The 24,576-nt window shown below is 42.4% G+C and overlaps 1 pseudogene; it reads right to left on the bottom strand.

Moving 5' to 3' along the window:
* Positions 1 to 18,332: 18,332 nt before the first annotated feature.
* Positions 18,333 to 22,691, bottom strand: LOC147957051 (G-type lectin S-receptor-like serine/threonine-protein kinase At2g19130; annotated as a pseudogene).
* Between the last annotated feature and the right edge of the window lie 1,885 nt (positions 22,692 to 24,576).

Below are 24,576 nucleotides of genomic sequence, written 5' to 3'. Positions count from 1 at the left end.
TCTCAAATTCACAATTACTCAACTAGCACAACAGTAATATCAATATCTTCATATCTCAAAACAATCATCAAGTACCAAACTTCTCTTAGTATTCAATGCACTTATTATGAAAGTTTTTATTATATCTCTCTTGGATGCCCATCATATTAGGACTAAATTCATAACCAAAGAAAATTACCATGCTGTTCTAAAGACTCTCAAAATAATATAAGTGAAGCATGAGAGTTCATCTATTTCATCAAAATAAAACCACCATTGTGCTCTAAAAGCTATAAGTGAAGCACTAGAGCAAACGACAGACTACCCCGAAAGATATAAGTGAAGATCAATGAGTAGTTGAATAATTATGCAACTATGTGAAGACTCTCTAACATTTAAGGATTTCAGATCTTGGTACTTTATTCAAACAGCAATCAAAGCTAAAGAAAATAAAATGACGCTTCAATAAAAACACATATCATGTGGTGAATAAAAATATAGCTCCAAGTAAAGTTACCGATGAACGAAGACGAAAGAGGGGATGCCTTCCGGGGCATCCCCAAGCTTAGGCTCTTGGTTATCCTTGAATATTACCTTGAGGTGCCTTCGGTATCCCCATTCTTAGGCTCTTGCCACTCCTTATTCCATAGTCCATCAAATCTTTACCCAAAACTTGAAAACTTCACAACACAAAACTCAACAGAAAACTCGTAAGCTCCGTTAGCGAAAGAAAACAAAACACCACTTAAAGGTATTTTAATTAACTCATTATTTATTTATATATTTTTTAAACCTACTGTATTCCAACTTATCTATGGTTTATAAACTCTTTTACTAGCCATAGATTCATCAAAATAAGCAAACAACACACGAAAAACAGAATCTGTCAAAAACAGAACAGTCTGTAGTAATCTGTTACTAACGCAAACTTCTGGAACAACAAAAATTATACTAAAATAGGAAGACCTAGATAATTTGTTTATTTATCTTCTGCAATTGGAATCAGTATTTTACCACGTTCTGGTGATTTTTAACAATTGTTTTAGTGAACAGAAAGTTTCTGGAATTTTCAGCAAGATCAAATAACTATCATCCAAGAAGATCCTATAGGTCTTACTTGGCACAAACACTAATTAAAACATAAAAACAAATCCAACCAGAGGCTAGATAGATTATTTATTCCTAAACATAACCAAAAAAGCAAGAAACTAAAGTAAAATTGGGTTGCCTCCCAACAAGCGCTATCATTTAACGCCCCTAGCTAGGCATGATGATTTCAATGATGCTCACATAAAAGATAGGAATTGAAACATAAACAGGGAATCATGAAGAATATGACTAGCTATCACATTTAAGTATAACCCACTTCCTATGCATACGTATTTTGTGAGCAAACAACTTATGGGAACAATAATCAACTATCGTAGGATGGCAAAACAAGCATAACTTCAAGATTTTAAGAACATAGAGAGGAAACTTGTAATTATTGCAATTCCTACAAGCATATATTCCTCCCTCATAATAATTTTCAGTAGCATCGTGAATAAATTCAACAATATAACCAGCACATAAAGCATTCTTTTCATGATCTACTTGCATCGAAATTTTACTACTCTCCACATAAGCAAATTTATTCTCATCAATAGTAGTGGGAGCAAACTCAACAAAATAACTATCATGTGAAGCACAATCCAATTGAAAATTAAAATCATGATGAAAAGTTTCATGGTTATCTTTATTCTTTATAGCATACATGTCATCACAATAATCATCATAAATATGATGCATGCTTTCATCATAATAAATTTGCTCATCAAAACTCGGGGGACTAAACATATCATCTTCATCAAACATAGCATCCCCAAGCTTGTGGCTTTGCATATCATTAGCATCATGGGTATTCAAGGCATTCATACTAACAACAATGCAATCATGCTCATCTTATAAAGATTTAGTGCCAAACATTTTATAGATTTCTTCTTCTAGTACTTGAGCACAATTTTCCTTACCATCATTTTCACGAAAGATATTAAAAAGATGAAGCATATGAGGCACCCTCAATTCCATTTTTTTGTAGTTTTCTTTTATAAACTAAACTAGTGATAAAACAAGAAATAGCCTTAAGATATACCTTCAAGCACTAACCTCCCCGGCAATGGCGCTAGAAAAGAGCTTAGTTGACGGGGTGTGAGTGCCGCTTACCTAGCCTCCCCGGCAACGGTGCTAGAAAAGAGCTTGATTTATACTACACAACCTTCTTCTTGTAGACGTTGTTGGGCCTCCAAGTGCAGAGGTTTGTAGAACAGTAGAAAATTTCCCTCAAGTGGATGACCTAAGGTTGATCAATCCGTGGGAGGCGTAGGATGAAGATGGTCTCTCCCAAACAACCCTGCAACCAAATAACAAAAGGTCTCTTGTGTCCCCAACACACCCAATACAATGGTAAATTGTACAGGTGCACTAGTTCAGTGAAGAGATGGTGATACAAGTGCAATATGGATGGTAGATATAGGTTTTTGTAATTTGAAAATATAAAAACAGCAAGGTAACTAATGATAAAAGTCAGCGTAAACGGTATTGCAATGCTAGGAAACAAGGCCTAGGGTTCATACTTTCACCAGTGCAAGTTCTCTCAACAATAATAACATAATTGGATCATATAACTATCCCTCAACATGCAACAAAGAGTCACTCCAAAGTCACTAATAGCGGAGAACAAACGAAGATATAATGGTAGGGTACGAAACCACCTCAAAGTTATTCTTTCGGATCAATCTATCATAGAGTTCGTACTAGAATAACACCTTAAGATACAAATCAACCAAAACCCTAATGTCACCTAGATACCCCAATGTCACCTCAAGTATCCGTGGGTATGATTATACGATATGCATCACACAATCTCAGATTCATCTATTCAACCAACACATAGAACCTCAAAGAGTGCCCCAAAGTTTCTAACGGAGAGTCAAGACGAAAACGTGTGCCAACCCCTATGCATAGGTTCATGGGCAAAACCCACAAGTTGATCACCAAAACATACATCAAGTGGATCACGTGATATCCCATTGTCACCACAGATACACACGGCAAGACATACAACAAGTGTTCTCAAATCGTTAAAGACTCAATCCGATAAGACAACTTCAAAGGGAAAACTCAATCCATTACAAGAGAGTAGAGGGGGAGAAACATCATAAGATCCAACTATAATAGCAAAGCTCGCGATACATCAAGATCGTACCACCTCAAGAACACGAGAGAGAGAGAGAGAGATCAAACACATAGCTACTGGTACATACCCTCAGCCCCAAGGGTGAACTACTCCCTCCTCGTCATGGAGAGCGCCGGGATGATGAAGATGGCCACCGGTGAGGGATCCCCCCTCCGGTAGGGTCCCGATTGGTTTTTGGTGGCTACAGAGGCTTGATACGTCTCCAACGTATCTATAATTTTTGATTGCTCCATGCTATATTATCTACTGTTTTGCACTATATTGGGCTTTATTTTCCACTTCTATATTATTTTTGGGACTAACCTATTAACCGGAGGCCCAGCCCAGAATTGCTGTTTTTTGCCTATTTCAGTGTTTCGAAGAAACGGAATATCAAACGAAGTTCAAACAGAAAAATCCTTTCTGGAACGTGATTTTCTTCCCGAATAAGACCTAGGAGACTTGGACCCTACGCCAAGGCATCGAAGAGGCGGTCACGAGGATGGGGGGCGCCCCCCTAGGGCGCGCCCCCTGCCTCGTGGGCCCCTCGAAGCTCCACCGACATACTTCTTCCTCCTATATATACCCACGTACCCCCAAACGATCAGAACAGGAGCCAAAAACCTAATTCCACCGCCGCAACTTTCTGTATCCACGAGATCCCATCTTGGGGCCTGTTCTGGAGCTCCGCCGGAGAGGGCCGTCATCACGGAGGGCTTCTACATCATCATAGCCTCTCCGATGAAGTGTGAGTAGTGTACCTCAGACCTTCGGGTCCATAGTTATTAGCTAGATGGCTTCTTCTCTCTTTTTGGATCTCAATACAAAGTTCTCCCCCTCTCTTGTGGAGATCTATTCGATGTAATCTTCTTCTTTTTGCGGGTGTGTTTGTTGAGACCGATGAATTGTGGGTTTATGATCAAGTCTATCTATGAACAATATTTGAATCTTCTCTGAATTCTTTTATGTATGAATGGTTATCTTTGCAAGTCTCTTCGAATTATCCGTTTGGTTTGGCCAACTAGATTGGTAGTTCTTGCCATGGGTGAAGTGCTTAGCTTTGGGTTCGATCTTGCGGTGTCCTTTCCCAGTGACAGAAGGGGCAGCAAGGCACGTATTGTATCGTTTCCATCGAGGATAACAAGATGGGGTTTATTTCATATTGCATGAATTTATCTCTCTACATCATGTCATCTTGCTTAAAGCGTTACTCTGTTTTTAACTTAATACTCTAGATGCATGTTGTATAGCGGTCGATGAGTGGAGTAATAGTAGTAGATGCAGAATCGTTTCGATCTACTTGTCACGGACGTGATGCCTATATACATGATCATGCCTAGATATTCTCATAACTATGCTCAATTCTGTCAATTGCTCAACAGTAATTTGTTCACCCACCGTAGAATACTTATGCTCTTGAGAGAAGCCACTAGTGAAACCTATGGCCCCCGGGTCTATTCTCATCATATAATTCTCCATCACTTTAATCTTGCTTTGTTTTTACTTTGCCTTTTACTTTTCACTTTGCATCTTTATACCAAAAATACCAAAAATATTATCTCTATCAGATCTCTCTCTCGTAAGTGACCGTGAAGGGATTGACAACCCCTAATCGCGTTGGTTGCGAGTAGCTATCGTTTTGTGCAGGTACGAGGGACTTGAGCGTGGCCTCCTACTGGATTGATACCTTGGTTCTCAAAAACTGAGGAAAATACTTACGCTACTCTGCTGCATCATCCTCTCCTCTTCGGGAAAAACCAACGCAAGCTCAAGAGGTAGCAAGAAGAATTTCTGGCGCCGTTGCCGAGGAGTCTACGCAAAAAGTCAACATACCAAGTACCCATCACAATCCCTATCTCTCGCATTACATTAGTTGCCATTTGCCTCTCGTTTTCCTCTCCCCCACTTCACCCTTGTCGTTTTATTCGCCCTCTCTTTCTCCTTCTCCTTCTCCTTCTCCTTCTCCTTCTCCTTCTCTTTCTCCGTTTTCCTTTTTTTCGCTTGCCTTGTCGTCGTGGCTAGTCTTACTTCTTCTCCGTTATCTCCAGAGAACGAAGTTCTAAATTTTAAACAAAGGGAGGGAGAAAATCTGAAAGACGCTTGGTATAGAATTTGCAATGCTCAAAACAGAGCTACCAGGAAGCAATCTACTTCAGTTCTTCTTCGCAATTTTTATGTAGGTGCTAGTCCTTGGTATAGATATATCCTTGATACCATTACCAGAGAGAATCTCTTGGGTAGCCATACTTTTGATTCTTATAATGCTATGATAGATTTATTTGGCTCACCACCTCTTTTTGTTAATGGAACTATTTTAACTTTGGAGCATGTTATGCAAAGGCTTGAAATTATTGAAAACAAAGTTGCTACCATTGAGTCCATTGAAAATCTAGATAAAAAGATCCATAATCAAATTACTCAATATGGATCTAAGGTAGGAATGACTTTGAAAAATATTAAGGATAAGGAACCCATGGTTAATGAGAAAATAGATCTAGATTCCTCTAGAATCGATAAACTTGAGGGTATCATTACTAACTTGGGAACCACTTTTTCTTCCGTAAAGAATACTCCTAGTCCTCCTACTAAAATTTCTAAGCTTATGTATGTTCCTAAGAATAAGGGTGAATCATCTAGTAAGGAAACTGCGGATCTTAAATCTATAAGTATTTATCCTGACATTTTGGCTTTCATTAAGGAACCTTTAGCTACAAATGAATTTTTCGATCTTGTGCCTAAAAGTTTGATAATTACTAAAAAGAAAGAGATCTCTAAGAAAGGTAGATGCCTCATTGAAGAATTGCCTGCCAAAGATGGCAATACCTAGATCTATCCTCGCTTTTATGCCTAGCTAGGGGCGTTAAACGATAGCGCTTGTTGGGAGGCAACCCAATTTTATTTTTAGTTTTTTTGTGTTTTTCTTCTGTTAGGGAATAAATAACCCATCTACCTTCTGTTTGGATGTGGTTTTGTCTTTTAATTAGTGTTTGTGCCAAGTTAGACCTATTGGACCTTCTTGGATGATAGTTATTTGATCTTGGTGTAATTTCCAAAAACTTTGCGTTCAGTGCCCGAATTGTTAAACATCATCAGAACGTGATAAAATACTGATTCCAATGGATGCTGATCAACAAACAAATTGTCTAGGTCGTCTAAGTTTGGTACATTTTTTGGAATTCCAGAAGTTTGCGTTAGTTACAGATTACTACAGACTATTCTGTTTTTGACAGATTCTGTTTTTGTGTGTTGTTTGCTTATTTTGATGAATCTATGGTTAGTAAAATAGTTTATAATCCATAGAGAAGTTTGAATACAGTAGGTTTAACACCAATATAAATAAAGAATGAGTTCATTACAGTACTTTGAAGTGGTCTTTTGTTTTCTTTCTCTAACGGAGGTCACGAGATTTCTATTGAGTTTTGTGTTGTGAATTTTTCAAGTTTTGGGTGAATTCTTTTGATGGATTATGGAACAAGGAGTGGCAAGAGCCTAAGCTTGGGGATGCCCATGGCACCCCCAAGATAATCCAAGGACACCAAAAAGTCAAAGCTTGGGGATGCCCCGGAAGGCATCCCCTCTTTCGTCCACTTCCATCGGTAATTTACTTGGAGCTATATTTTTATTCACCAACATGATATGTGTTTTGCTTGGAGCGTCTTGGATTATTTGTGTCTTTGTTTGTTAGTGTGCCACAATCATCCTTTCTGTACACACCTTTTGAGAGAGCCATACTTAAATTGGAATTTGATAGAATACTCTATGTGCTTCACTTATATCTTTTGAGCTAAGTAGTTTTGCTCTATGTGCTTCACTTACATCTTTTGAGTGTTATAATTTTTCTCTATGTGCTTCACTTAGATATTTTAGAGCACGGTGGTGGCTTGTTTTAAAGAAACTATTGATCTCTCATGCTTCACTTAAATCATTTTGAGAGTCTTAATAGCATGGTAATTTGCTTAATATTAATATGCTTGGTATTCAAGATTTGTGAAACTTTCTTTTGAGTGCGTTGAATACTAAGAGAAGATTGAAGCATGATAATTGTTTTGAGATATGGAGGTGATAATATTAGAGTTATGCTAGTTTAGTACTTGTGAATTTAAAGAATACTTGTGTTGAAGTTTGTGATTCCCGTAGCATGCACGTATGGTGAACCGTTATGTGATGAAGTCGGAGCATAATTTATTTATTGATTGTCTTCCTTATGAGTGGCGGTCGGGGACGAGCGATGGTCTTTTCCTACCAATCTATCCCCCTAGGAGCATGTGCGTAATACTTTGCTTTGATAACTTCTAGATTTTTGCAATAAGTATATGAGTTCTTTATGACTAATGTTGAGTCCATGGATTATATGCACTTTTTCCCATCCTTCCACCATTGCTAGCCTCTCTAATACAGCGCAACTTTCGCCGGTATCTTACACCCACCATATACCTTCCTCAAAACAGCCACCATACCTACCTATCATGGCATTTTCATAGCCATTCCTAGATATATTGCCATGCAACTTTCCACCGTTCCATTTATCATGACACGCTCCATTATTTTCATATTGCTAGCATGATCATGTAGTTGACATCGTATTTGTGGCAAAGCCACCGTTGATAATTCTTTTATACATGTCACTCTTGATTCATTGCACATCCTGGTACACCGCCGGAGGCATTCATATAGAGTCATATTTGCTCTAAGTATCGAGTTGTAACTGTTGAGTTGTAAGAAAAATAAAAGTGTGATGACCATCAATTTTTAGAGCATTGTCCCAAGTGAGGAAAGAATGATGGAGACCATGATTCCCCCATAAGTCGGGATGAGACTCCGGACGAAAAAAAGAGGCCATAAAAAAGAAAAAAGGCCCAAATAAAAAAATGAGAGAAAAAGAGAGAAGAGACAACGTTACTATCCTTTTACCACACTTGTGCTTCAAAGTAGCACCATGATCTTCATGATAGAGAGTCTCTCATTTTGTCACTTTCATATACTAGTGGGAATTTTTCATTATAGAACTTGGCTTGTATATTCCAATGATGGGCTTCCTCAAAATTGCCCTAGGTCTTCGTGAGCAAGCGAGTTGGATGCACACCCACTTAGTTTCTTTTGATGAGCTTTCATATACTTATAGCTCTAGTGCATCCGTTGCGTGGCAATCCCTACTCACTCACATTGATATCAATTGATGGGCATCTCCATAGCCCGTTGATACGCCTAGTTGATGTGAGACTATCTTCCCCTTTTTTGTCTTCTCCACAACCACCCTTCTATTCCACATAGTGCTATATCCATGGCTCATGCTCATGTATTGCGTGAAGATTGAATAAGTTTTGAAAAAGTTGGAGTATGAAACAATTGCTTGGCTTGTCATCGGGGTTGTGCATGATTTAAATACTTTGTGTGGTGAAGATAGAGCATAGCTAGACTATATGATTTTCTAGGGATAACTTTCTTTGGCCATGTTATTTTGAGAAGACATAATTGCTTTATTAGTGTGCTTGAAGTATTATTATTCTTTATGTCAATATGAACTTTTGTCTTGAATCTTTCTAATCTGAATATTCATACCACAAATAAGAAATTTTGCATTGAAATTATGCCAAGTAGCACTCCGCATCAAACATTCTCTTTTTATCATTTACCTACTCGAGGACGAGCAGGAATTAAGCTTGGGGATGCATTATACGTCTCCAACGTATCAATAATTTTTGATTTCTCCATGCTATATTATCTACTGTTTTGGACTATATTGGGCTTTATTTTCCACTTTTATATTATTTTTGGGACTAACCTATTAACCGGAGGCCCAGCCCAGAATTGCTGTTTTTTGCCTATTTCAGTGTTTCGAAGAAACGGAATATCAAATGTAGTCCAAACAGAAAAATCCTTTCTGGAACGTGATTTTATTCCCGAATAAGACCCAAGAGACTTGGACCCTACGCCAAGGCATCGAAGAGGCGGTCACGAGGGTGGGGGGCCCCCCCTAGGGCGCGCCCCCCTGCCTCGTGGGCCCCTCGAAGCTCCACCGACGTACTTCTTCCTCCTATATATACCCACGTACCCCCAAATGATCAGAACAGGAGCCAAAAACCTAATTCCACCGCCGCAACTTTCTGTATCCATGAGATCCCATCTTGGGGCCTGTTCCGGAGCTCCGCCGGAGAGGGCCGTCATAACGGAGGGCTTCTACATCATCATAGCCTCTCCGATGAAGTGTGAGTAGTGTACCTCAGACCTTTGGGTCCATAGTTATTAGCTAGATGGCTTCTTCTCTCTTTTTGGATCTCAATACAAAGTTCTCCCCCACTCTTGTGGAGATCTATTCGATGTAATCTTCTTCTTTTTGTGGGTGTGTTTGTTGAGACCGATGAATTGTGGGTTTATGATCAAGTCTATCTATGAACAATATTTGAATCTTCTCTGAATTATTTTATGTATGATTGGTGATCTTTGCAAGTCTCTTCGAATTATCCGTTTGGTTTGGCCAACTAGATTGGTAGTTCTTGCCATGGGAGAAGTGCTTAGCTTTGGGTTCGATCTTGCGGTGTCCTTTCCCAGTGACAGAAGGGGCAGCAAGGCACGTATTGTATCGTTTCCATCGAGGATAACAAGATGGGGTTTATTTCATATTGCATGAATTTATCTCTCTACATCATGTCATCTTGCTTAAAGCGTTACTCTGTTTTTAACTTAATACTCTAGATGCATGCTGGATAGCGGTCGATGAGTGGAGTAATAGTAGTAGATATAGAATCGTTTCGATCTACTTGTCACGGACGTGATACCTATATACATGGTCATGCCTAGATATTCTCATAACTATGCTCAATTCTGTCAATTGCTCAACAGTAATTTGTTCACCCACCGTAGAATACTTATGCTCTTGAGAGAAGCCACTAGTGAAACCTATGGCCCCCGGGTCTGTTCTCATCATATCAATCTCCATCACTTTAATCTTGCTTCATTTTTACTTTGCCTTTTACTTTTCACTTTGCATCTTTATACCAAAAATACCAAAAATATTATCTCTATCAGATCTCACTCTCGTAAGTGACCGTGAAGGGATTGACAACCCCTAATCGCGTTGGTTGCGAGTAGCTATCGTTTTGTGCAGGTACGCGGGACTTGAGCGTGGCCTCCTACTGGATTGATACCTTGGTTCTCAAAAAGTGAGGGAAATACTTACGCTACTCTGCTGCACCATCCTCTCCTCTTCGGGGAAAACCAACGCAAGCTCAAGAGGTAGCAAGGCTTGCGGCGACGGAACTCCCGATCTATTCTGTTCCCCGATGGTTTTAGGGTATATTAGTATATATAGGAGGAAGAAATACGTCAGGGGAGCCACGAGGGGCCTACGAGGGTGGAGGGCGCGCCCAGGGGGGTGGGCGCGCCCCCTGCCTCGTACCTTCCTCGTTGATTCCCTAACATGCACTCCAAGTCCCCTGGATTGCTTCCGTTCCAAAAATAACTTTTCCGAAGGTTTCATTCCATTTGGACTCCGTTTGATATTCCTTTTCTGCGAAACACTGAAACAAGGGAAAAACAGAAACTGACACTGGGCTCTGGGTTAATAGGTTTGTCCCAAAAATAATATAAAAGTGCATAATAAAGCCCATAAACATCCAAAACAGATAATATAATAGCATGGAACAATCAAAAATTATAGATACGTGGGAGACGTATCAAGGCCCATCCCAGATTGCTGTTTTTTTGTGCCTATTTCAGTGTTTCACAGAAAAGGAATATCAAACGGAGTCCAAACGGAATGAAACCTTTGAGAACATGATTTTCGGAACAAACGTTATCCAGAGGACTTGGAGTGGACGTCCAGAAAACAATGAGGAGGCCACAAGGCAGGGAGGCGTGCCTGCCCCCTAGGTGCGCCCCCACTCTCATGGGCCCCTTGTAGCTCCACCGACCTACTTCTTCCTCCTATATATACCTACGTACCCCGAAACCATCCAGGAGCACCACGATGACCTATTTCCACCATTGCAACCTTCTGTACTCGTGAGATCCCATCTTGGGGCCTTTTCCGGCACTCCGCCAGAGGGGGCATTGATCACGGAGGGCTTCTACATACACACTATGGCCTCTCCGATGATGTGTGAGTAGTTTACCTCAGACCTTCGGGTCCATAGTTATTAGCTAGATGGCTTCTTCTCTCTCTTTGGATCTCAATACAAAGTTCTCCTCGATTCTCTTGGAGATCTATTCGATGTAATCTTCTTTTGCAGTGTGTTTGTCGAAATCCGATGAATTGTGGGTTTATGATCAAGATTATCTATGAAAAATATTTGATTCTCCTCTGAATTCTTTTATGTATGATTAGTTTTTGCAAGTCTCTTCGAATTATCAGTTTGGTTTGGCCTACTAGATTGATCTTTCTTGCAATGGGAGAAGTGCTTAGCTTTGGGTTCAATCTTACGGTGTTCGATCCTAGTGACAGTAGGGGAAATGACATGTATTGTATTTCTGCCATCGAGGATAAAAAGATGGGGTTTATATCATATTGCTTGAGTTTATCCCTCTACATCATGTCATCTTGCCTAATGCGTTACTGTGTTCTTATGAACTTAATACTCTAGATGCATGCTGGATAGCGGTCGATGTGTGGAGTAATAGTAGTAGATGCAGGCAGGAGTCGGTCTACTTGTCGCGGACGTGATGCCTATATACAGGATGATGCCTAGATATTATTATAACTATGCTCAATTCTATCAATTGGTCGACAGTATTTTGTTCAGCCACCGTAATACTTATGCTCTCTTGAGAGAAGCCACTAGTGAAACCTATGGCCCCCGGGTCTATTTTCTATCATATTAATCTTCCGTCAACTAGCTATTTCTATCGCCGTTTCTTTTGCTTTCTTTACTTTTAGTCTTTATCATAAAAATACCAAAAATATTATCTTATCATCTCTATCAGATCTCACTTTTGCAAGTGGTCGTGAAGGGATTGACAACCCCTTTATCGCGTTAGTTGCAAGGTTCTTATTTGTTTGTGTAGGTACGAGGGACTTGAGCGTGGCCTCCTACTGGATTGATACCTTTGTTGGAAATATGCCCTAGAGGTAATAATGAAATGATTATTATTATATTTCCTTGTTCATGATAATTGTCTATTATTCATACTATAATTATGTTACCCGGAAATCATAATACATCTATCGCATTTGATGTTGTTAAATCGTATGTGCGTATCTTCCCATCTTGAAAATATTATACTGAAGATGAAGGAAAATGCCAGTTGCAGGTGTTTGTCCAGGAGTTATGTGTAAGTAATGTTATTCATGGCAATTACTTTGCTTCGTCTCATACATCCTACCTCCATGATGGTTATAATACAACAAATTTTCCCATTTTTCTCTATAGAGAAGGACCGATTTGGATACTCAGGATGAGGTAACCTGTGCTAATACCTCTGCTATCTTCAAGAATGCTTGGTGGCAGTATCGGAATTACCTGAAGAAAACGTACTTCACCGGCAAAGAAACTCATCAAATTCCCTTACGTTCTCCTGAGACACATTTACTGGACGATGACTGGGAACGCCTTGTTCTGTACTGGTCCCAAACCAAGAATGTGGTAAGGTCTATGAGCTTATTTTCTATTTTTAAGTATTATATTATTGCGTCTTACTGTACTCTATTCATGTAGAACAAGTGCCTAAACCTGAAGAACAATTGTTCTAATTTAAGATTCCATTGCTACCATAGGACATAGATATATGTTTGTTTGATGCTTTTATTATGTACTAGTACTTGGCAATAGAAGACTTGGTAGTTTAATCCTATCTACCTTACTAATGAACTGGTTCACCGAAATGAGTTTCATATAGTAGTACATGCTAAACTTGTTATGTGTCTACTTGTTTCTTCTTTTAGAATGCTGACAGAATATTGGGGAAGAGTGCCTTATTAAGCAACGGTAAAGGAAGTAATGCAGATAAGGTTCAGGATAGTGACACATCCTGTCTTGGTTTATTGTTGGAGTTACTGGCCACTACCGCTTGCATAAGCTATTCAAACTCACTGTCTGAATCAGTTCGGTTTCTTGAGTCTCAACTACAAGCTGAAAGACATCGATCAGTTGTGCTGCGACAAGAAGCGGAAGGACTGCGGAAGTCCCTGGAGCATTCAGATGCATACTTTCTGGTAAAACAGCAAGCGTTGGAGGATTTGAGCGCCAAACAGGACAAAGCTAATCAGCTTGCTAAGCTTATTGCCAGCATGGTGGATACCCAGGATAACATTTCTTGAGCTCTTCTGAAGTTGTTTCAGTTATGCTCTTGTTTTGCTGCCGCGTTTATTTGCACTGGTGGCCAATTTTGACGGCTAGTGTATATGATATGCTGCTTTGTTCCCTATATTTGCACTGGTGGCGAACTTTGATGCCGAGTGGATGTAATATGTGTAATAGTTGTGATAGCCTAGCGTTAGTTGCTTGCTTATTTATTTCCTTGTTGTCTTGTTTATTTGTTTGCTTGTAGTCATTGCAGTTCTTTTTCCGCGGTTAACTAGTGGCTGCAATAACCTATTTTTTAAAACTAGGCCACAATAACCATGGGCTAATATTTACTGTAGTGACACTGGGCCTCCTATGGGCCGTAGAAATAGTGGGCCTTTTACGGGCCGTAGAAACAGTAGGCCTTCTACGGGCCGTAGAAACAATGGGACTTCTACGGGCCATATCATCAATGGGTCTTATACGGGCCGTATGATCGATTGGCCAAACATGGGCCAATAACAGGCCGCATTATGGCCGTAAACGGTTTAGAGTTGGAATCGTCCGTTCGTGGGCCAACAGTAACGGGCCATCGTTAATAGGCCGTATTTGATGACGCTATGAAACTGGCCCAACGTATTAACGGACCACAAACGGGCCGACTGTAACCACGGGCTGAATTTGGCCCACAAGCAGAAAATAACAGTAACAGGCCGTAAGTAAACGAATGCTGGAAATGAGCCCAAGAATAAATGGGCTCTGAGAAGGCCGAAAGATAACATGGGCTGGAAACGGCCCAACGGAATAACGGGCCGTTAATGGGTATAAAGTGATACATTGTTCATTACGGGCCAGTTTCACCACGGGCCGTTAATGGGTGTAAAGTGATACACTGTTCATTATGGGCCAGTTTCACCACGGGCTGTTAATAGGCCAAGAGTTACATAGGGCCTCATATGGGCCGAAAGACGTCATGGGCCATACATGGGCCAGAAGTGAAAATGGGCCGGAATCATATTGGATGGCCCAGATGATGCTACTGGGCCTAATTCGGATAGGGCGTAACGGGCCTTGGGTTAGCAGGCTGTAAATGGGCTATATGCGAACAGGCCGTTAACAGGCTTTCCATGGGCCGGCCCGCCAGCTTTTGACCAAGTCAAACGGGCCGGCCTTTTCACAGGAATGGGCCTCTGTTGGGCCGTGCCACGTGTCGACATATCATAGGCGCCTATCTGACCCACTGACGAGCTGACACGTGTTTCGTCCGGCCAATAAGAATTTTACACGTGGAAATTTCCCATTGGTCGGGGCTGTTAACGGGTTATCGGATCCAAAACCCGACCCGATATCATCATGGAAGTGAACACTTGACGATGGGCCAGTTTCACCACGGGCCGTTAATAGGCCAAGAGTTACATAGGGCCTCATATGTGCCGAAAGACGTCATGGGCCATACATGTTAACGGTGGATGCCACGTGTCGGTCACCCTTGACGAAAGCAATTCTGTGATGCGCTATTTATCGTCATGGAAGTGGACACTTCCGTGATGATAATTTTGGTAATGTCATGGAACACTTCTACGACAGCACAGGTATGACTATCTTGATTCTGTCATAAATTTGTCATGGATGTACATGCATGACAAAAAAGCGACCTACTGTGACAAACACGTATCATCACGGAAGTGTATTTTTTTTGTAATGATCACCAATTTCATGATGCTCACCGCCGTGCGTGAGTAATTCCATCATAGGCTTGCTGGACGGTGATGGGTTGGATGAGATTTATCATGTAATCGAGTTAGTTTTGTTAGGGTTTGATCCCTACTATCCACTATGTTCTGAGATTGATGTTGCTATGACTTTGCTATGCTTAATGCTTGTCACTAGGGCCCGAGTGCCATGATTTCAGATCTGAACCTATTATGTTTTCATAAATATATGTGAGTTCTTGATCCTATCTTGCAAGTCTATAGTCACCTACTATGCGTTATGATCCGGCAACCCCGAAGTGACAATTATCGAGACCACTCCCGGTGATGACCATAGTTTGAGGAATTCATGTCTTCACTATGTGCTAATGCATTGTTCCGGTTCTCTATTAAAAGGAGGCCTTAATATCCCTTAGTTTCCATTAGGACCCCGCTGCCACGGGAGGGTAGCACAAAAGATGTCATGCAAGTTCTTTTCCATAAGTACGTATGACTATATTCGGAATACATGCCTACATTATATTGATGAATTGGAGCTAGTTTTGTGTCACCCTATGTTATGACTGTTACATGATTAACCGCATCCGGCATAATTATCCATCACTGATCCGGTGCCTACGAGCTTTCCATATATTGGTTCTCGCTTATTTACTTTTCCGCTGTTACTGTTACAATCACTACAAAATACCAAAAAAATTTACTATTGCTCGCACTACTCTTTTCTTATCGTTACCATCACTATCATATTACTGTGCTACTAAACACTTTGCTGCAGATACTAAGTTTCCAGGTGTGGTTGAATTGACAACTCAGCTGCTAATACTTGAGAATATTCTTTGGCTCCCCATGTGTCAAATCAATAAATTTGGGTTGAATACTCTACCCTCGAAAACTGTTGCGATCCCCTATACTTGTGCGTTATCAACCGCTACCTTGCGGGCTGGCGTGCTAGGCTCCTGTCCCCCGCGGGGCTTCTGGTGCTCATCAACACGGTCCTGGACTCCCTCCCTACCTATGCCATGGCGGCCATGAGGCTCCCGGCGGCCGTCCTGGCCAAGCTGGATGGGCTGCGGTGTGCGTTCCTATGGAACATGGCGGATCGGGCCTCCGGTTCCCAGTGCCTTGTCGCCTGGGACCAGGTCTGCCGGGCCAAGGCCGAAGGGGGCCTCGGCGTTCGCGTTCTAGGGGCTCAGAATGACTGCCTCCTCCTCAAGCTGCTCCATCGTCTTCACTCCAGAGTGCCATCCCGGTGGGCTGCCTGGGTTTGGGGCCTGCTTGACGGACGATCCCTCCTGAGCCCCGGTCGCTCCCCTCTCTTGGGGGAGCACTGGGGGCCCTCCTTGGGTTGTTGCCCGTCTACCGGGCTCTCACGCGTGTCGAGGTGGGGGACGGGCGGGCGACCTCATTTTGGCACGACAATTGGCTCGCCTGTGGGGTGCTCCGGGTTGCCTTCCCAGCCCTTTTCTCCCACGCTGCCAGCTCGGAGGTCTCAGTGTGGATGGCGCGTAGGCGAGGCGTGCGGGGCTTGCTCGTGCCGCGGCTCACCCCCCTGGCTGCTGATGAGTGTGCTGCTGTTCAGCGGATGATGGAAGATTGCCTGTCTGGGGAGGTGCTTGACTCCCGTCTCGCCATGTTGTGTGCGAAGCCTGATGGAGGATTCTTAGCTAGGGGCGCGTATGCCCTTGCGACTTTTGGCGGGGTGGAGGCGGCTCCGGCGTCCTTCCTCTGGTCGTCCCGCGCCCTGTCGCGCGTCAAGTTTTTCGGATGGCTCCTCTCCATCTCACGCATCCATACGAGGGATGTGCTCCTCCGCAAAACCATCCTCATGGCAGCGGAAGCTGGGTGCCCTTACTGTGAGGCGGCGCTGGAAACTGCCAATCACATGATCTTCGGCTGCCTGTTCGCGGTGCAGTTCTGGCGGTGTGTTGGGCTCTCGCCGGTTGGAGCTTCGGTGGGATCCCTACACCTCTTCAACGCATCGCCCGCTGTCGGTGTTGCCTCGCCAGCCTCCTTCGTCCTTGTCTGCTGTTGGAGGCTCTAGAAACGACGGAACGTTGTCGTGTTAAGGGAGGACCCGTTGTCCCTGGCTGCTACGCTGAAGGCATGTCGGGACGATGCGGTGCTGTGGCGTACCAGACTGAAGGAGGGAGATCGTTCCCATATTGATGTCTGGCTGACTGTACTTAGGTCCGAATGATGTGCATGATGTCTAGTTCGCCTTCCCCTTCTCTTGCTGTAAACTCTCCCTCTCTGTAATCTGACATTCAGGGGCTTTGCTCCCCTTTACACAATATATTCAGGTGGTGGTGGGGGGGGGGGGGGGGGGGCTCCCCCCCCCTCCCCCGGTGAAAAAAGACAACATAGAACAATAGTACATATTGCAAAACAAGGTCCACAAAACAGAAAGAACCATAGTTTTTGTAAACATAATGTTAAAAATAGGCCCGATTTATTGATAGATTCCTGATAAGTTGCTTGTCAGAGTGATAAATCGGCCCAAACGATAAACGGTGAAGATAAGGCATAATCTTATCGGTCAATCCACGAGCAGCGATAAATCGCTAAATCGGAAGATTTCTTGAACAGTGTGTAAAGTCTGACGATAAAATACATTATAGCGAGGGCTACACAAAAAAGACAAAATCATGCATTTTGATAGTGAACAGTATGTGTACTGTTCATCATTTCAAAATCATGATTTTTTCTTTTTTGTGTAGCTCTCATCGTAATGTATATCATCTTCAAATTTTACACACATGTACTACACATCGAATGAACGTATATGCTTTTTTATAGTTTTTTTAGAAATTTCAAATTTTGTTTTTAAAATTTTCAAAACAAAAAGCTCTATGGAGCTCGGCCTCCATTTAGCATTTTTGTACTATATACCACAATAAAAGTAAGTAACCGATCGACAATATACATGGTTCAAGATAGCAAAGAGATCACATCATCCTTTAATATACGCGCATTTAAATAGCTAATGTGTAATGGCGGAGCTCTCGCCATGTCTACAAGACTCTAGAGTCGTCGGTCAATGGTTGGCGTGACGAGTGGACAAGACTAGTTGATGTTAACTAAATGAGGTAGACATACCCTAATATCTTGAAATGGCAGGTCTATAAAGTTCCCTTGGCAATTTGGAGCTTACAACCAAGCAAAACAATTGTTAACACAAATTAAACCATTATGACCTGGCGGCATCTTGGTTCACAACTTAACAAATATTCGCTTGTATTTTGCAGGTTCAGTTGTAACAAGACAAAAAGATTGATCTTCCATACCTGCAAAGACTGAATTTTACGATCAGCAGAGCGTCAACGGTACTACTACCAGATACACAGCTCTCTACTGCGGGTAAAAGAGAAGATAGTAAAACTGAATGCTAAGCTACGATATTCTTTCTGCATCTCTTTACTGCTAATGTTATATTTACTAAGAATCTAAATGTCTAGCATTTTCTCTGCATTTTCTTTTTTTTCGATAAAGGGCGCTTTTATTAACTCGAAATGTAGCATTAAGCGGATACAAAGCATTATGAGTAACACCCGGCCTCTGCATAATTAGGATGCACACAGCTCAACACGGAAAGTCTGACAAAATGAATAAAAAAACGACAAATCAGCGACAGTAGAGTCCTATAGACCGACACTATGCCTATGTCGCAAGGGATGGTGGACCGATCCGGAGATTATGCTGCCACCCATGTTGGGTAAAAACCACCGTAGCCACCTGCTCCAACCGCGTACACACCGCCTTGAACAGTGGTTGGTACTCCACTCGTTGTAGTGTAGACCACGTACGAAGCGAGTGCGTACAACGGAGAATAACCTGCAAAGGAGAAGCATGTTTATCATTGAAAATCAAATCATTTTTACATAGCCAAAGCGACCATAGTAAGGCGTATGCTCCCACCCGTATTGGCGTTTTGAATCTATTTGGAATACCGTCCAACCAATGACCAAAAATATTGGCGACACTTGTGGGCGGATACAAATTTGACGCTATTTGGATGATTGACCACGTAGTACGTGCAAACTTGCATTAGAAAAAGAGGTGTTTGATTGTCTTTTCATGAGTACAAAAACAACACTTCTTACTCCCTGGCCAGTTCAGGGCCGGTCCTGGAGTTTCGGAGGCCCCGGGGCGAACTCAAATGAATGGGCCCAGTGGCGAAATTGGAGGCAAAAAAAATGATTCCATGCATTGATAGAATTTTTTTTGCGAAGCTACAATAAACAGTGGTAATTTTCCTTGTCTTGGTAAATAATATATGATAACAATGCCATACATAAGGTCTGAATCATATATCCTAGAAGTTACAGAGCATAAACAAAAAGAAATGACATGCTAACAAACCTCCAAGCCTTCAGTAATCATGAGAAACGGCTCCAGAAACAGTGGTCTCATTCTCAGCAGGTTGTAGTTCTTCAGCACCAGCGCCATCTAATTCCTCAAGATTATCAGTAGATTCATTCATTCCTTACAACATATTTATGCATAGCTCCCTTCTACAATCCAATGGAATTATCTGTTCTTTTCGTCTTTTTTGGACAGCATGTTTGCAAGAAAAGGAGTGAAGGCACCTGAAGGCTGAAGGTTGCAGTAAATCAGTGACAATCCGTGTTCTTCATGCTTCAGCTATCCATCAATCATCAAGGAAACAATATTACAACAAGTCCAGGTCTTCACGACCAAGTCGGCAGCAACAGATGATGGAACTCTGCCGTAGAAAGAAGATTATAGATTAATCACTATTCACTAGATTAAGATTGAGGGCTAAGAGAAATTCATCTAGATATTTACCTTTGTCCCCTGCTATTCTTTGCCAACGCACCCTATGTGCTAGCATCCGCCGGTGGCAGCTGTCGCAGATTCGTAGTCGCCGGATGCCCCGATCGGCCGATCTGTGGAGGCGAACATGCGAGAAAACGAACCGGCGTCGGCGTGTAGTCTGACGAGGAACAGAATCGCTCGCATTGTGCATGTGTGCCTTCAGGTACAGGCCACTCGGCTGTTGGGCTTGTGCCTTCTGTACGAGATGGGCCTTCCTTTCTAGAGGCATTTTTTTATTTGCACCAATTTATCAGGGCCCATATCTATCTATACACTGCAGGTTGCAGCACTAGGTCGGGGCCCCTAGTTTGGCTGGGCACCGGGCCATCGCCCCTGCTGCCCTGGCCCAGGGCCGGCCCTGGGCCAGTTGCGCCGTGCAAGGTTGTCTCTGGTTAGAACAACTTCCCTAGAAAGATACCAGATGAAGATTTTAACTTTTAGTGGAATCTTCGACTTCCAAATTTTCTTGTTGTTACTCACCGGTACCTCAGAATGCATGAGTGCATGGTACATAGAGTCTACTCTGAATGACCCTGATGTAGTAAGGTTCCAGCGAAGCACATCCCGGCCTTGTCTAATATTAATCGAATCCAGACGGGATAAAAGATTGTACCATGACTTAAGTCGGGGGCCAATCAAATCCCGCCTAAACAAAATATTGGGTGGGGATGAACTGAGCACTTGCGCAATAGTATTATTCTTTTCGCGAGCAATGTTGTACAGGGCTGGATATTGTTCTCGAAGACTGGCATTGCCTAGCCAGATGTCTTCCCAGAAACGAACCTTCGACCCGTCTCTTATCGCAAAAGACCCAAAGCGAAAGAGATGTTTCTTTGCCGCCATTAGGCCAGCCCAAAAGTGCGAGTCGCCAGGTGTCCAATATACCTGAGATATTGCCTTTTGGCCTAGATACTTGTTGTGCAGCATGGTTTGCCAAACACCATCCTCAGTAAGAAGTTTGAACAACCATTTACTAAGTAGGGCCTCATTCTTGATTTGCAAGTCATGAATTCCAAGGCCACCTTGGTCTTTCGGCCTACAAACCACACTCCGTTTGGCCAGTCTATATTTTTTCTTTTCACCATCTCCTTGCAAAAAGAATCTGGATCTAAAATAGTCCAGTCTTTGCAGGACCCCTTTTGAGAGTTGGAAGAAAGAAAGCATATAGAGAACCATATTTGTGAGGACAGAGTTAATCAAAACCAGCCGTCCTCCAACTGAGAGCAATTTTCCTTTCCAACTACTCAATCGTTTCTCTAACCGCTCCTCTACATGCTTTCACTCCGCAATGGTGAGACGCCGATAATGAATCGGTATTTCTAAATATTTAATCGGGAATTGGCCATGTGCGCAACCAAACATGTCAGCATATTTGGCCGCCGCCTGAGTGGCTTCTCCAAAGCAGAAAAGTTCACTTTTATGGAAGTTTATTTTAAGACCCGACATTTGCTCAAACGCTGACAACAAGAGTTTAAGGTTTCGTTCCTTGTCCAGTTCCATAAAGAGAATCGTGTCATCGGCATATTGCAGAATAGAGAGACCACCATCCACAAGGTATGGCACTACTCCTGCAATTTGGCTGTCCTGCTTGGCGCGCTCGATCAGAATAGCTTGCCCTTTAGTTATGCTTAGGTGCACATTTTGCCTCTTTTTTTTGGCAAGGATGCTACTGCTTGCAGATCATGGGGGCAAACCAACTGCTTGCAAAATCTTTGGTAGCAGAAAGTCTTTTATGTTACATGAGACCAAAATGCCACCACATATGCTCAGCGGAGCAATGCTGCGACCATCCAGTTGAATAAAATCTCGTTATTCCTTTCAAATAATGTCCACACCACATATATATTCCTGTGTTCCACCACACTTCAGAAAATACACAGAAACATAAACCAGGCCTTATAACTAAGACCGGCCAATCCAACAAACATGTACTAGAATTTAGAACAAGTTATCTAGTACCATAGAGTAAGAGCAATCCTCCATGCCAATATAGTTTTCAAGTGACCTTGGAATAGGAGGGATTTCGACATCCATGACATTCTCCAGCATGTGAACAACTTGTCCCATCATTGGCCTGTGATCCTCGACATCTTGAATGCACCAACATGCAATTCTGCAGGCTCTGCTTAGCTACTCTCCATCTGCCTGGCCTTCAAACCTACTGTCCAGCAGACACATAGCATCTCCTTCATTCACCTTGATTGCTGCAAAGATGGGAAAGTATGTAACCTTTCCTTCCTTAATTTTCTCTGAGTTTCTTCGACGAGATATGATTTCAAGAAGCATCATGCCATAACTGTAAACATCTGTCTTATGTGTGGTCGGTAACCCCGATATCCACTCCGGTGCAAGATATCCAATGGTCCCTCGCATTGTTGTCAAAGCCCTGCTGAAATCTCGGCCTAGAAGCTTGGCCATGCCAAAGTCCGCAATCTTGGGGCAGAACTCTGCATCAAGAAGTACATTGTCTGGCTTCATGTCACAGTGCATAATGCATTCTTTACACTCCTCATGGAGATAAGCCAAGCCTCTTGCAGTTCCAAGTGCAATATAGTACTGGAGATCCCAGGCCAATATGGCCGAACTCTTCGAAAACAGATAAGAACTCAAAGAACCGTTCTCCATGTACTCATATACCAGCAACCTTTTCCGCCCTTCGGCACAAAAAACAAATAATCGGACAAGATTGATGTGGTGAATTATGCCAATTGTCTATACTTCTGCTCGGAATTGCTTTTCCCCTTGTCGGATGCTTTTTAGCCTTTTGACTGCCACTGATGATAAACCTGCCAGTGCCCCCCTGTAAACACAACCGAAACCTCCTTCTCCAAGTTTTTCGGAGAAATTCTTCGTTGCCTTCTTTATCTGGATGTTTGAAAAGATCTTGAGGCCGCTATTGGAACTCAATGGTAGTTCCAGAGATATGTTCTTTCTGCTTCTCCAGAAATGAACAAGACAAACAAGCATAATGATAACGGTGAACACCCCTATCACTGTTAGTATAATGATCTTAATCTTGGAATTTGACTTTTCTTGCTTGGAATCCAATATTTTCTGCTTGCAATCTGAATTTTCTTTTCTGCAATCTTGAGCAGACCACAACACAGTCCCACAACCCCATAGTTTAGCAGCAGTAACAGTACCATTAGAATGTAACTGTACATATAAATGTGAACTGTTGGACAGAAATAAATAGTCTTCATCTTCATGAATATCCATCCAGCTGGGGAAAGTGCCAGAATAAGTGGTCATAACAGAACTTCTGGAATCAAAGGTGTTGAAATAAGTGATAATGACAGTAAACCCTCTTGTTTGGTATGTATTCCTCTTTAGATAAGAAGAAATGACCCAAGAAGAAACATTACTTGTAGCAGTAATAGTACTATTGACCGATCCATATCCCAGCCGTCCTCCAGGCAGCAGTGTATCAGCTGGCTCATTAAAGCTATGCCAGACGTCAACTGGGAGGTGAGTTGTAATTTGCCATATGAGAGGCTGAGAGCCGAGCTCTGAGGTTCTGAGATGAGGAACCTTTGCGACCAAGGCGACCAAACTAGAAGAGCACTACAAGTTGATGAGTTGACGTACCAGATGCCAAATGTAAACTCTGAACATGGAGGAGATAGGCAGCCGAAACCCAACTCAAAGGCACCATTCTTGGAGACTAGGGTACGGTTACCATGCAGAGATTGGCCTGGAAGGAGAGTATCCGTCGCATTCGCGAATCTACACCTTGAACACACGGCAATGATCAAGTAGAGAACTACTGCTGCAAAGGAAAATGTCGAAGGCATGCGCTCGCACACCTTCTTCATTTGGTCTTGTATGAGATCCAACTCTTACGAATAAAATGTGGATATTCTGAGCCTCCCAATGTATACAACTATGAACTAAATAGGGAACAGAACCTTTACTCGAGACGGAGAGCTATAGCATCCAGACTTCGAGAGTCAATAGGGATATGTGTACTTGCTTGCGAGGCCATTCAAAAGAGACGTGTGGAAACTATACAAGTCTTGGTCATACATGGTGGGTAAATGGTTGCAGATGTTGATATCGGTCCAACTCTTATTTCCACGCAGCCCCAGTGAAGCTGGCGTTTTTTGAATCTTTGAGCCCACATTATTAAGTGACAGCAACAGTGATGATAGGAGGTTCCAGCACATTGGCTCACGGCAGCCGTGGATTCAAAAGTACCATTACCGTGTCTATACCAAAAATAATAATGCCCAAGAACATAATGATCTGCCAACTACACAAACAGATCAAGACTTGAAAATTCATCTGTTGACGGATGACATATTTGCTGGACGAGGGATTAGGATTACTGACCTTGAGCCCTGTTGTGGCCACCCATCGACAAGGGGAAAAAGCTGGCAATGCGTTGAGCCATTTCAACAAACACCTTGAGGCCTCCGTCCGGCCTCCCTCCCTGGCGTGACCGAAACTCCCCCCACGCGCCGCCGATTTTTCCTCCGGTCAAACGGAGGCCTCAAGTGACCCTAGACTGGCTAACGTCTCACCTTCTAGTACGTACTCCCTTCGTAAATTAATATAAAAGCGTTTAGAACACTAAAATAGTGATCTAAATGCTCTTATATTAGTTTACAGAGGAAGT

Source organism: Triticum urartu, chromosome 7A, assembly GCF_056163025.1.
Source record: "Triticum urartu cultivar PI428250 chromosome 7A, HENAU_Tu73, whole genome shotgun sequence".
Classification (NCBI taxonomy): Eukaryota; Viridiplantae; Streptophyta; class Magnoliopsida; order Poales; family Poaceae; genus Triticum; species Triticum urartu.
The sequence above is the reverse complement of the archived record's forward strand: the minus strand, read 5'-3'. Positions and strand labels throughout refer to the sequence as shown.